Genomic DNA, 10,860 nt, shown 5'->3' with positions numbered 1-10,860 from the left:
ATGCTTTCATTTTGGTCTCAGCTGCTTCTGGAAAAAGCCCAAACGCTTTAAGAAAAACTACCCAGCAGTTTTTGAAAAATAAATTAATAAATTCATGGTTTTCGGTGTCTGAAAAAACGAGCCGTTGATTGTCAAGTCACATTTGACAAGCGCTGCAGCGTTACCTAGCAACCCCAGCCGGGCCTAGCCTGTCACCTAGCAAGCTACGTGGAGCTCCAGCACCTTCAGTCAGCTGGTTTTACCGCTGTATGCCCTGTGCAAGGGCTGCTGGAAAAGAAAAGTGTTTTGTTTTGACTTGCTATTAAAAGAACTTAAATATTTCTGCTTTTAAAAGATGTACAGTTCTATAATTGTGCAGCCGTAAACGTTGATTTGGTGATTGTGGCCAGCAGCAGTTTATATGGATTTAAAGTGACAAGACGCCCTAGGACGTCTCAAAATTCACAGATTAATATCTTAACAGAAGATTGTTTTTGTAATGAACATGTTTTTTTTCTATTGCCCTTAGGGATTTTGCAACCGGTTCAAGGAGGCATAATAAGTCCAGTAGAGGTGTATCTCAGTAGATAAAAATATAATTTAAAGTTTTCCAATAATTCAAATCAAAATAAAATGTTCAGTTATGACTTACAGCTAATGAAAGAATATTACATGAATAAAGAACTCAATGGCCTACTGAAAAGTATGTTGATAAACCTGTGACTGCTGAGATGCTAAGGAAGTGCACATTTTCCTTCCATTCAGCTTTCCATTAACATGCTTAATGGAACAGCTCATCTTTTGCAATGAGTCTAGTGGTTTACCCTAACTGCTTTGGGTGCCAAAAGTCTTTTCTTTTTCTATTATGTAATATTTTATTTCTTTGAGGAGCTGTATTCTTGTTTTTTTTTCTGTGACTGTAAGCCATGAACAAAAAATATAACAAACTCTTAATTCACCATTAATCTGTATTAAAAGTTGAACTGTTTGTATTAAATGAGCACTTTTTTGCTCGCTAATTTACTGAGATGCACCTGTGTTTTAACAATATACTGCATTTTACAATTGAATAAAATAATGTTCAACAAAAATCAGTTTCGAAAGTGAAGTGAAAAACAATTAATTTCCTTCCCTGATGTCATCTTGTTCACGGCGCTTCTGGAGAGAGAACGTCATCAGTTACTAGGTAAATTATCTGCTGTAATTTACCTAGTAACTGATGTGCGGCAACTTCATATAACCTTCATATTTGGAGCTCCTTTTGCCCTTCAGACTTACAAGAGTTTTAAATTTATGCTCTGATGGAGGTAAAAACAAAGATTTAAACATAGTTCAATCAATTTTTGTAGTTTTTAAAATCAAAAATAGATCATGGCGGCGTGCTGATTGAGTTTTAACTGTTTAATGGAAGAAAGATCATTAGTTTTCAGTATATAATCAAATGGATAAATACTATTCATGATTTACATTTAAATGAAACAAAAGATGAACATTTAATTAAGATCTCTTGATTTATATTTGCATAATTTAATCAAAAATAAATGTGTATTTTGCACAACTTTATTGTACATTTTTTTAAAAGCAATTAACATATTATTTAAAGACGGATCAAAAGACAGATCTATGGAGAGTGAAGAGTTTTAATAAATTAATGACACACTTCAATAATTAGTAATGAGTTATTTATTGTTATTTGACACTCCATAAGACTCAGGATATACTGGAGCAGCAGTTTGGTATTAAGCTTTGAAAATATAAAAAGCAAGTTTATCCCTCATATTTTAAGGTTAAAAACGATGGATATAGTTATATATTTATATATATAAAAATATAAGTACATTTTTGCTGTTTCTCAAATTTTTTCTAAAGCTGTATTAGTTTGTTCTTGGAAAAATGTACATTTTGAAAACTTAAAAAATTAAATCAGTCCTACATTATAAAAAATTAATATAAAATTTAGCTGTTTCTCTAAAATATTCTAAAAATATATTAGAGATAGATTATGAATAAAACACATAGTGCTATTAACATGAGTTTTATTATTATTATTATTCGTTTCTGTCTTTGCAGTTGGGCAGGTTTGACAGGTTTAGGTTTATCCTGTGTTTGGCCTGGAAAATGTCAAATCTAGCAACAGTGGCGAATGGCGCCATTTTTTAGGGTGACGCGCATGCGCCTGCTGGATATAAATATGACGCAGCTCGTAGGTGAGCGTTTTCAACAAAAAAAAAAAAAAATGCGGCTAGCGTTTTGTTGCACGGAGACACGAAGCTGTTGGTCTGATTGTCATGGACATTTTGACCTGGATTAAAAAGGATATATTCTGATCTCCCAACACGCGGAATCCAAGCGGACGCCCAGCTTATGACTGAAACTTTTGTGGATCCAACTGAAACCGTGTCGGTGTTTATCGAGGCCTAGTTTGGCGTCTTGTACTTGACCTGCAAGAAGGCCGCAGTGATGCCAAGTAAGCCGCGGGAGCGCCATGTTTGAAATCGCTGCATTGGTTATTCGGTAAGTTATTTTTTTTGGAACCCTTATTCTAAGTTGTTTGTCTTTTTCCACCGATGACATTAGTGAAGCCATTTTTTGTGTCTAGAAAGAGCAGCACAGAAGTAGAGACCCGACCACGGCCTCTCGGTGGCGGTTTGTTAGGTTGCTGGCGTCCCTGAAACATCTGAGGAGATGTAATGGCGTCTGGAGCGAGCAGCTGATCGATTATGGATTTACTACAAGCAAGCTGAGGATTCCCTTCAATCAAGCTGAGGATTCCCTTCAATCAAGCTGAGGATCGCTTCCGTCAAGCTGAGGAAACGCTACAAGGTGCCTGGCGGATCCGCCCAACCCGTCAAAGGTTTGTTAAGTCAAAGAACTGTTCCAATGGCGGGTCCAGAAGACAACTCAGGGTAGGAGCTGTTGCGGGTTTTGCTACGCTACGCTTCTGATGCTAACGCTGTTGAAGGTCAACGCTATAGGCCTCTCGATGTGCTGGTTTGGTTTGATTCTCTGCTGAGAGTCAATGAGCTGAGAAGGATTCTGCTGTTTTAAATCCTTCTGTCATTGGGTCTTTAGTGTTTGAAACAGTTGCTGTGGTCTTGTGACCTGTGCAGGTTTAGGTGTAATTAGAATCTGATATCTACAGTCTGAAATTCCTGGCTTAAAGTCAGTTGTCATGAAAGAAAGATGGCTGCCAAGGATTTGGCAAACACAGTTTAGAGGCTGTAAGACGTAATTCAGCTTAGGTTTGGTAAATATCACTAATAAATCTTGATAGCATACCTACTTATCAGTGCTAATCTAATGTGGCTATGTTCACATTAGCATAGATGCATTAGGATAATTATATTCCCAATAAATATCAAATATGTTTTTGGTTGAAAATGAGATCTTTATACTACAACATACATAATTATTTTTTTATTTTTTGTACCTACTTAATATTTAGTTTGAAATTTAGGGTCCATACTTTAATAACTCAAACAAATTTAATTTACGTTCAATTTAAACGTGAAAACCGATTAATTTTTTGCGCCGAAACAACGCGTGGCCTCGTGCGACTTAATTTCTTCTGGACGACAACGGAGAGATCTCCTGGAGCTGCAGGCCGGACGTCACAGAGGTAATGTTCACACTGTAATCCACCATCTCTTATTTGCAGGTTTTCAGCTGAACTCCATGTTTTCCTTCTGGAGAGGATCGACTGGGACCTGTGCTTCAGTGTTTACGTTTCTTTTAACCCATTTTTTTTCTCCTAGCAACTGGCAGACCTTTTGTTGCAAATAACTTTTTTTTTTCCTCATAGATGATGCCACCAAAAGAGCTTCTACTACAACTAACTCTTTTCTCCTATAGAAACACTCCTGGAGCAGCTCTTTCTTTTTCTGTCTCTCTCTTTATCCTGTCCTTTCAAATCCCCCGGGGGTAGTGACAGATGGCCTTTCATACAGAGCCAACTTCTGGTTCTGCTGGAGGGTTCTTCCTGTTAAAGGGAAGTTTATCCTCTCCACTGTCACTACATGCATCCTAAATATGAGGCATTGATTTAGCTTACTTAACTGTTAACCAATTTAAATAAACGGTACAGTGTTGGCCTCATTTTGGAAAGTCTTCCTGTTAAAGGGAAGTTCTTCTTTTTGGAAAATCTTCCTGTTAAAGGGAAGCTTTTCCTCTCCACAGTCGCCACTTGAATCCTCAGTAGGAGGCCTTGCTTAAGCTTACTTTACTTTTAATGAATTTAAATAATTGGTGCAGTGCTTAATTATTTTTTTTGGAAAGTCTTCCTGTTAAAGGGAAGTCTTTTCATCTCCACTGTCACCAGATGGATATTCAGTACAAGTCATTGCTTTAGCTTAACTATTAACCAATTTAAATAATTGGTCTAGTGTGTTAACCTTATTTTGGAAAGTCTTCCTGTTAAAGGGAAGTTTTTCCATTCTTGTTACCATGTGGATCCTCAGTAGGAAGCATTGCTTAAGCTTATTTTTAATGAATTTACGTAATTGGTGCAGTGTTTTTTGGAAGTCTTCCTGTTAAATGGAAGTTTTTCCTTTCCACTGTGTCACCACATGTATCCTCAACATCAGGCATTGCTTAAGCTTTCATAACTTTTAGCCAAAGTTTGGTAACTGGTTTTTATTTTATTTATTGTTGGAAAGACTTGCTGTTAAAGGGAAGCTTTTCCTTTCTGTCACTACATGCATGTTCATTATGAGGCATTGCCTAAGCTTACTTGTATAACTTAAATTTAAATTGGTGCAGTGCTAACTTCTTCTAGAAAGTTTTGCTGTTAAAGGGACGTTTTTCCTCTCCACTGTCACCAAGTGGGATTCCCAGTACAAGTCATTGCTTTAGCTTACCTTTTAACCAATTTAAATAATTGGTGCAGTGTTAACCTTATTTTGGAAAGTCTTCCTGTTAAAGGGAAGTCTTTCCTATTCACTGTCGCAGCATACATTTTGAGTACGAGTCTCTACTTCAGCTTGCATAACTTTTAATCAATGTTTGATAACTGCAGTTTTTTTTTTGGTTTTTGGTGGATGATTGTTTTGAGCTCATGGTTGGGAATTTAAGGCCCTGTCAAAACATGGTATATGGACCGGGAAGACATGGAATATGGACATGGTTTATGGACCGGGAAGACATGGTATATGGACCGGGAAGATGTAGAAGCCGATCAATAGTTTTTGTTGAGATGGAACAACAACTCTGAAGACACCAGATGGCCTCAGAGTGTGAATCCAGAACCAGAAAATGTGGTTTGGTACTTCTGTAGCCACTCCTAAAGGCTATGAAATCATCAGATGAGTTCAAGGAATTTGGTAACAAACGAGTACAATGACGGGATCGATCCACTCCATTCACAATGCTCCTCGAAAGAAAAACACGGTAGGCTATTTGAAAGGTGGTTCTGATCTTGGTTACAAAAGGTCACGACAGGTAAAGGGTTAGTTGCCCTTCGGTTGAGTGTATGTGAAAACTAACCCTCACGGCGGGAAAAGGGGTTAGTTGCCTTTCGGTCGGGTTTGTGTGAAAACAAACCCTGCCGACGGGTAAGGGGCTAGTTGCCCTTCGGTCAGGTTTGTGTGAAAACGAACCCTGCCGACGGGTAAAGGGTTAGTTGCCTTTCGGTCAGGTTTGTGTGAAAACAAACCCGACCGACGGGTAAGGGACTAGCATTACCCTTCGGTCGGGTTTGTGTGAAAACGAACCCTGCCGACGGGTAAGGGGCTAGTTGCCTTTCGGCCGGGTTTGTGTGAAAACGAACCCTGCCGACGGGTAAAGGACTAATTGCCCTTCGGTCGGGTTTGTGTGAAAACGAACCCTGCCGACGGGTAAGGGGCTAGTTGCCTTTCGGCCGGGTTTGTGTGAAAACGAACCCTGCCGACGGCTAAGGGGCTAGTTGCCTTTCGGTCAGGTTTGTGTGAAAACAAACCCGACCGACGGGTAAGGGATTAGCATTACCCTTCGGTTGGGTTTGTGTGAAAACGAACCCTGCCGACGGGTAAGGGGCTAGTTGCCTTTCGGCCGGGTTTGTGTGAAAACGAACCCTGCCGACGGGTAAAGGACTAATTGCCCTTCGGTCGGGTTTGTGTGAAAACGAACCCTGCCGACGGGTAAGAGGCTAGTTGCCTTTCGGTCAGGTTTGTGTGAAAACAAACCTGACCGACGGGTAAGGGATTAGCGTTACTCTTTGGTCGGGTTTGTGTGAAAACGAACCCGACCAATAGGTAACGGTGTGAAAACTAACCAACCAAACTTGGATTCTATTGCAGTGACGGCAAAAACCGACAAGAGCAACGACTCATTGGGGGGAAAAGTCCTCAAGTGGCTCATCCACTCCCTGACTGCTCCCGACAATGACAGACGGAAAAGGCCGTCACACTCACCGCTGATGGATGACCTCAGTGATCCTACCATCAGGCTCAGAAGTCTGCCTCAAGAAATGCAGCAGGTATTTTGCTATTATTTAACAGATCTTTTGAGTTTTTGAAATGTGATGATTTCAGAGTTGTTAAAAGGTTTAACCTTAAACCTGCATCCGTCCTGTCTTTCTGTCCTGTTTTCCTTCAGGAATCCTCTCGGATCATCTGGTTTATCGTCATGGATTTCGCCCTTCATCTGACCCCCAACGACCGACGGAAGAAGCGCTCATCGCCCCAACGACGACGTTTTTTCTTTCTTTTTTTTCTTTCTTTCTTTCTACCAAAAGCTGGATATGTCTTCGGTCTGGTACTTTGGCGTCATCTAGCCATTTTTTTTCTTTTTTTTAATGGACAATTTTCTTTAGAGACTTCATAATTAATTTTGTTTTTGTTTATTTATTTTTGATATTTAAAATGTCTTCCAACTTCAGTGTTGATGTTAAAATTTAATGTTTATTTATTTGAGAATATGTTCTTGCATCATTTTAGCATTACCATGGTTATGGCATTGATTATGAAAAGGCTTGGACTGATGTATTATGATCCGTCTGTATTATGCTGCTGTTTGTCATTTTCTGTTTCTACTACATTATTTATTAAAACTGTCTTTTTTTTCTCTGTCATTTTTCTCTCCATAGAAGCTGCACCTGGTCTGGCGTTGATTAGCTGTGGTTGCTTCCTGGAAAAGGGCATTGGCTGACATGATGCTGCCATCACCTAACCGTTCTCCCTTTCATTTCCACAAACATGGAAAGTTCTCCTGATCAGTTGATCTGTTGTTGTGTCTCTGCTTTGTCTTCTCTCAGCTCCAGTTGGTCATGGCAGATGGCTGCTGGTACTGAGCCCGGTTCTGGTTCTGCTAGAGGTTTCTTCCTGCTAGAGGGGAGTTCTTCCTCTCCACTGTCGCTTCATGCAACTTCTGCATGAGGAACTGCTAGAAAGTCAACAACTGAACACAAGCGATTTGCCGTCGCCCCCCTGCTGGTCAGATGGAGTGAATGGTGTAAGTAATGACTCCATACAATCTGCTGGGTTTTATTTGGTACCAACTTTTTAAACTACTTTAATAATCAACTGTAGCAATTGGAGTACATGTGATTAAACTAACATTACTTCAAAGTGCATTGAGATGACATTTGTTGTGAATTGACAATATATAAAACTGAACTTTCAAACTAACAAATGAGCCCCACCAATAAACAATATAATAAAACAAACAAAAACCCCAACAACCAATACAAGAAAGTTCAAAACCCCAAAAGTAGATATCAAAACAGTCAAAACCCCAAAAGTAGATACCAAAACAGTCAAAACCCCAAAAGTAGATATAAAAAAATTAAAAGCTTATAATTATAACATTAATTCACAACAATGTTGTTTTCAAGGCATTTTATGAAAAGTCATTTCAATTTAGTCAGATTACTATTGGTCCAAGTTATCAATTCATTAGCTTGAGTTAATTATAAAGTAGTTTAAAAAGTTGGTACCAAATAAAACCCAGCAGATTGTATGGAGTCATTACTTACACCATTCACTCCCCCTGACCAGCAGGGGGCGAAAGCAAATCGCTTGTGTTCAGTCGTTGACTTTACAGCAGTCCCTCATACAGGGCATGCATGTTGTGACAGTGGAGAGGAAGAACTCCCCTCTAGCAGGAAGAAACCTCCAGCAGAACCAGAACCGGGCTCAGTACCAGCAGCCATCTGCCATGACCGACTGGAGCTGAGAGAAGACAAAGCAGAGACACAACAACAGATCAACTGATCATGAGAACTTTCCATGTTTGTGGAAATGAAAGGGAGAACGGTTAGGTGATGGCAGCATCATGTCAACCGATGCCCTTTTCCAGGAAGCAACCACAGCTAATCAACGCCAGACCAGGTGCAGCTTCTATGGAGAGAAAAATGACAGAGAAAATAAACAGTTTAGTTTCTAACTAAACTTTTTAGTTAGAAAAGGTTTCGTTTCTAACTAAACTTCTTGTTTAGTTAGAAACACCAGAGCGCCACCTTCTGGCCCCTCTCCAGATCAGTTCAGGTCAGAGAATGGAACTGTTTCTGTCTTTGTTTTTTCCCCTCCGTGGGCTGCCACCTTATCGTGGTGGAGGGGTTTGAGTGTCCCAGTGATCCTAGGAGCTGTCGGAGGCTTCATGCCTATTTGGGTCGGGTCTGCCGGGGCAAACGGGTCCTAGGTGAGGGATCGGACCAAGAGCAGCCCAAATGTCGCTTAGAAATATAAACAGTGTTCCTGTTTAGAGACAGCGATATAGACAGTGTTCCTGCCTACAACCAGAGCTATAGACAGAAGTCAGTTTTTCCGGTGTTTTATCAGCCTTTATTTCCCCCCACCAGGCTATGGGTTGTTTTTTTAAATAGGGATTTTTCTCCACCAGTGACAGTAAAGACAGATTAGGCTAAAGGTTTATAGTTGAGGGATTAAACTGACAGGAGTTGTGAACCAATTGTGCCGTCCCATCAGTTGCCTGTTGGCTTCACATGCTGTTATTTCTGAGTTTTGATGCCTGATCCTGCACCTTTGACTTTCTGTAACTTGACATTTTTTAACCCAAACACGCAGCAGACCACTGATGGATGATCCCAGCAGCTCTTCCACTGGGCTCAGCATGTTTTCTGGAGGAAACCCTGGAAGCTTTCCCAGGTGATGCTTCCTGATTGTTCTCCATTTTGACTTGAAACTTTCTTAGAAATCATCTTTGTGGAATGCTGCAGGTATTTTGCTGTTTAAGTGAGTTTTTAAAAAGCGGTGTTTTCATTCCGAGTCATTAAAGGGTTAGTCGTCACCCTAACCTGGAAACCTGCACCTGTCCTGTTGCCTTTCCGTTCTCAATTTCCATTTGCATGATTTGCTTCTGTTTCTACCAAATACTGGATGAATAAAGTTTTCAATCTGTTGTTTTGTAAACAAAATTGTTCTTTTAAGAAAAAGGTTTAGTTGAGACCAGAGACTTCATAAATCATTTTATTTTGTAGTTTCTGTTTATTTAGGATATTTTAAATGTCTTACAGTTCCAGTGTTAAATATTCAGTAGAATTTAAAGTTTGAGAATGAAGAGGACTTCTTCGCTTTGGTCCTCCACTCAGCAGCTTCTTTCTTCTCAGTTGGGTTTTTAAAGTTTATTGGTCTTTGAGAATGTGTTCTTTCATTATTGTACCGTAGCCATTGTATTAGTTGAAAATTGTCTCAATACCGTTTTTGGCAATAACTTCTGCTCTTTCTCCTTTTTATTTGTGTCTGAGCAGGGAGCGATTCATCAGGTGTCCCACAGCAGCTCCATGGACTCGGACTCCGGTGCCGTCAGTAATGAGCCGAACGGGTCGGCGGTGTGTCGCTACGACTCGCTCATCTGAGGCTCCATTGGTGGTGGAGATTTGAGATCAAACGGCCTAAAAACGGCCTCGCCTGTTCAGTTTGAGTCTCTACGTCACATTGAGCCGACGGACACTGAAAAAGAGGAGACGCAGCGAGCTTCTCCTACTGACCAGATCTGAGAGAAGAAAATGAAGATTTAACTATATCGTCCTGATGAGTAGCTGCTTTCTGACCCAGATGAACTCCATCCATTCTTGGTTCTGTCCCTCCAGCCATCTGGGTTCTCTCCATCCATCCATCCATCCTGGTTCCCTTCCATTCCTGCGTGACCATTTTGATGTCTTTACAGGGATGTTCTCACAATCTGTTAAAATAAAAATTAATAAAACCAGAAAATCCTTGGAGTTTGTCTTTGAATGTGGAGATTCGACATGAAGATTGCTTTGAGATGACAGAAAAGGAGGCGATATTAAACATCTGGGACAATATTATCCCCAATGTTTAAAGTTCTCCAGATGTTTAATGTTCCCAATTTATTTTATCTCCACTGCGTAACATTACCCTTAATGTTTAAGGTTTACTGTATCTGGACTGTTTTACTTTATTTCCAATGTTTAACACAAAAGGTAACTTTTCTGGAGATGAAATTGGCAATGTAAATATAAATAAATATTTATTTGGATTCAGGTCAAAGATAATTCAGTGCTGTAACAGCTATTAATTAATGGAGATGCTCATTGTTGCTCTTATATCTTGTCTGTTAACAGTCTACCTCAATAAAGAAACCCGCAAAACCACAAATTCATTACTTGGTGTGCTAAAACTACATCACTGTTTGGCCATTTGTTCTACTATAGAAACAAAATAAATGATTTATTTCTGTTTAGTAAGCTGAAACAAGGGAAAGTTGAGGTGTGTCTTACCTTTTGGATTTCTGAGTGACCTGTCAAATTCTTGAGAGAAAACACTGGAGACAAGCAGGGAAAGTAAAAAAGACCACATATCGCCATATATCTCTGAATTAACAGCTTTATTCTGGATAATAGTTAATATTTTACAGCTTGATAGTTCTGAGTTTATAGAGAGGAATTGTGGGTTTATAACGGGGCATGAGCACGCTTTTACGCAC

General features: G+C 39.7%; 1 long non-coding RNA gene across 1 annotated transcript; it reads left to right on the top strand.

The window, feature by feature from the left end:
* Window positions 1-8,211: 8,211 nt before the first annotated feature.
* Window positions 8,212-10,532, top strand: LOC114141510 (uncharacterized). Its single transcript, XR_003594865.1, has 2 exons — window positions 8,212-9,059; window positions 9,662-10,532. It is a non-coding gene; the product is annotated as an uncharacterized LOC114141510 (long non-coding RNA).
* The last annotated feature ends 328 nt before the right edge of the window (window positions 10,533-10,860 follow it).

The sequence above is a fragment of the Xiphophorus couchianus genome, chromosome 3 (genome assembly GCF_001444195.1).
Source record: "Xiphophorus couchianus chromosome 3, X_couchianus-1.0, whole genome shotgun sequence".
Taxonomy (NCBI): Eukaryota; Metazoa; Chordata; class Actinopteri; order Cyprinodontiformes; family Poeciliidae; genus Xiphophorus; species Xiphophorus couchianus.
The sequence above is the reverse complement of the archived record's forward strand: the minus strand, read 5'-3'. Positions and strand labels throughout refer to the sequence as shown.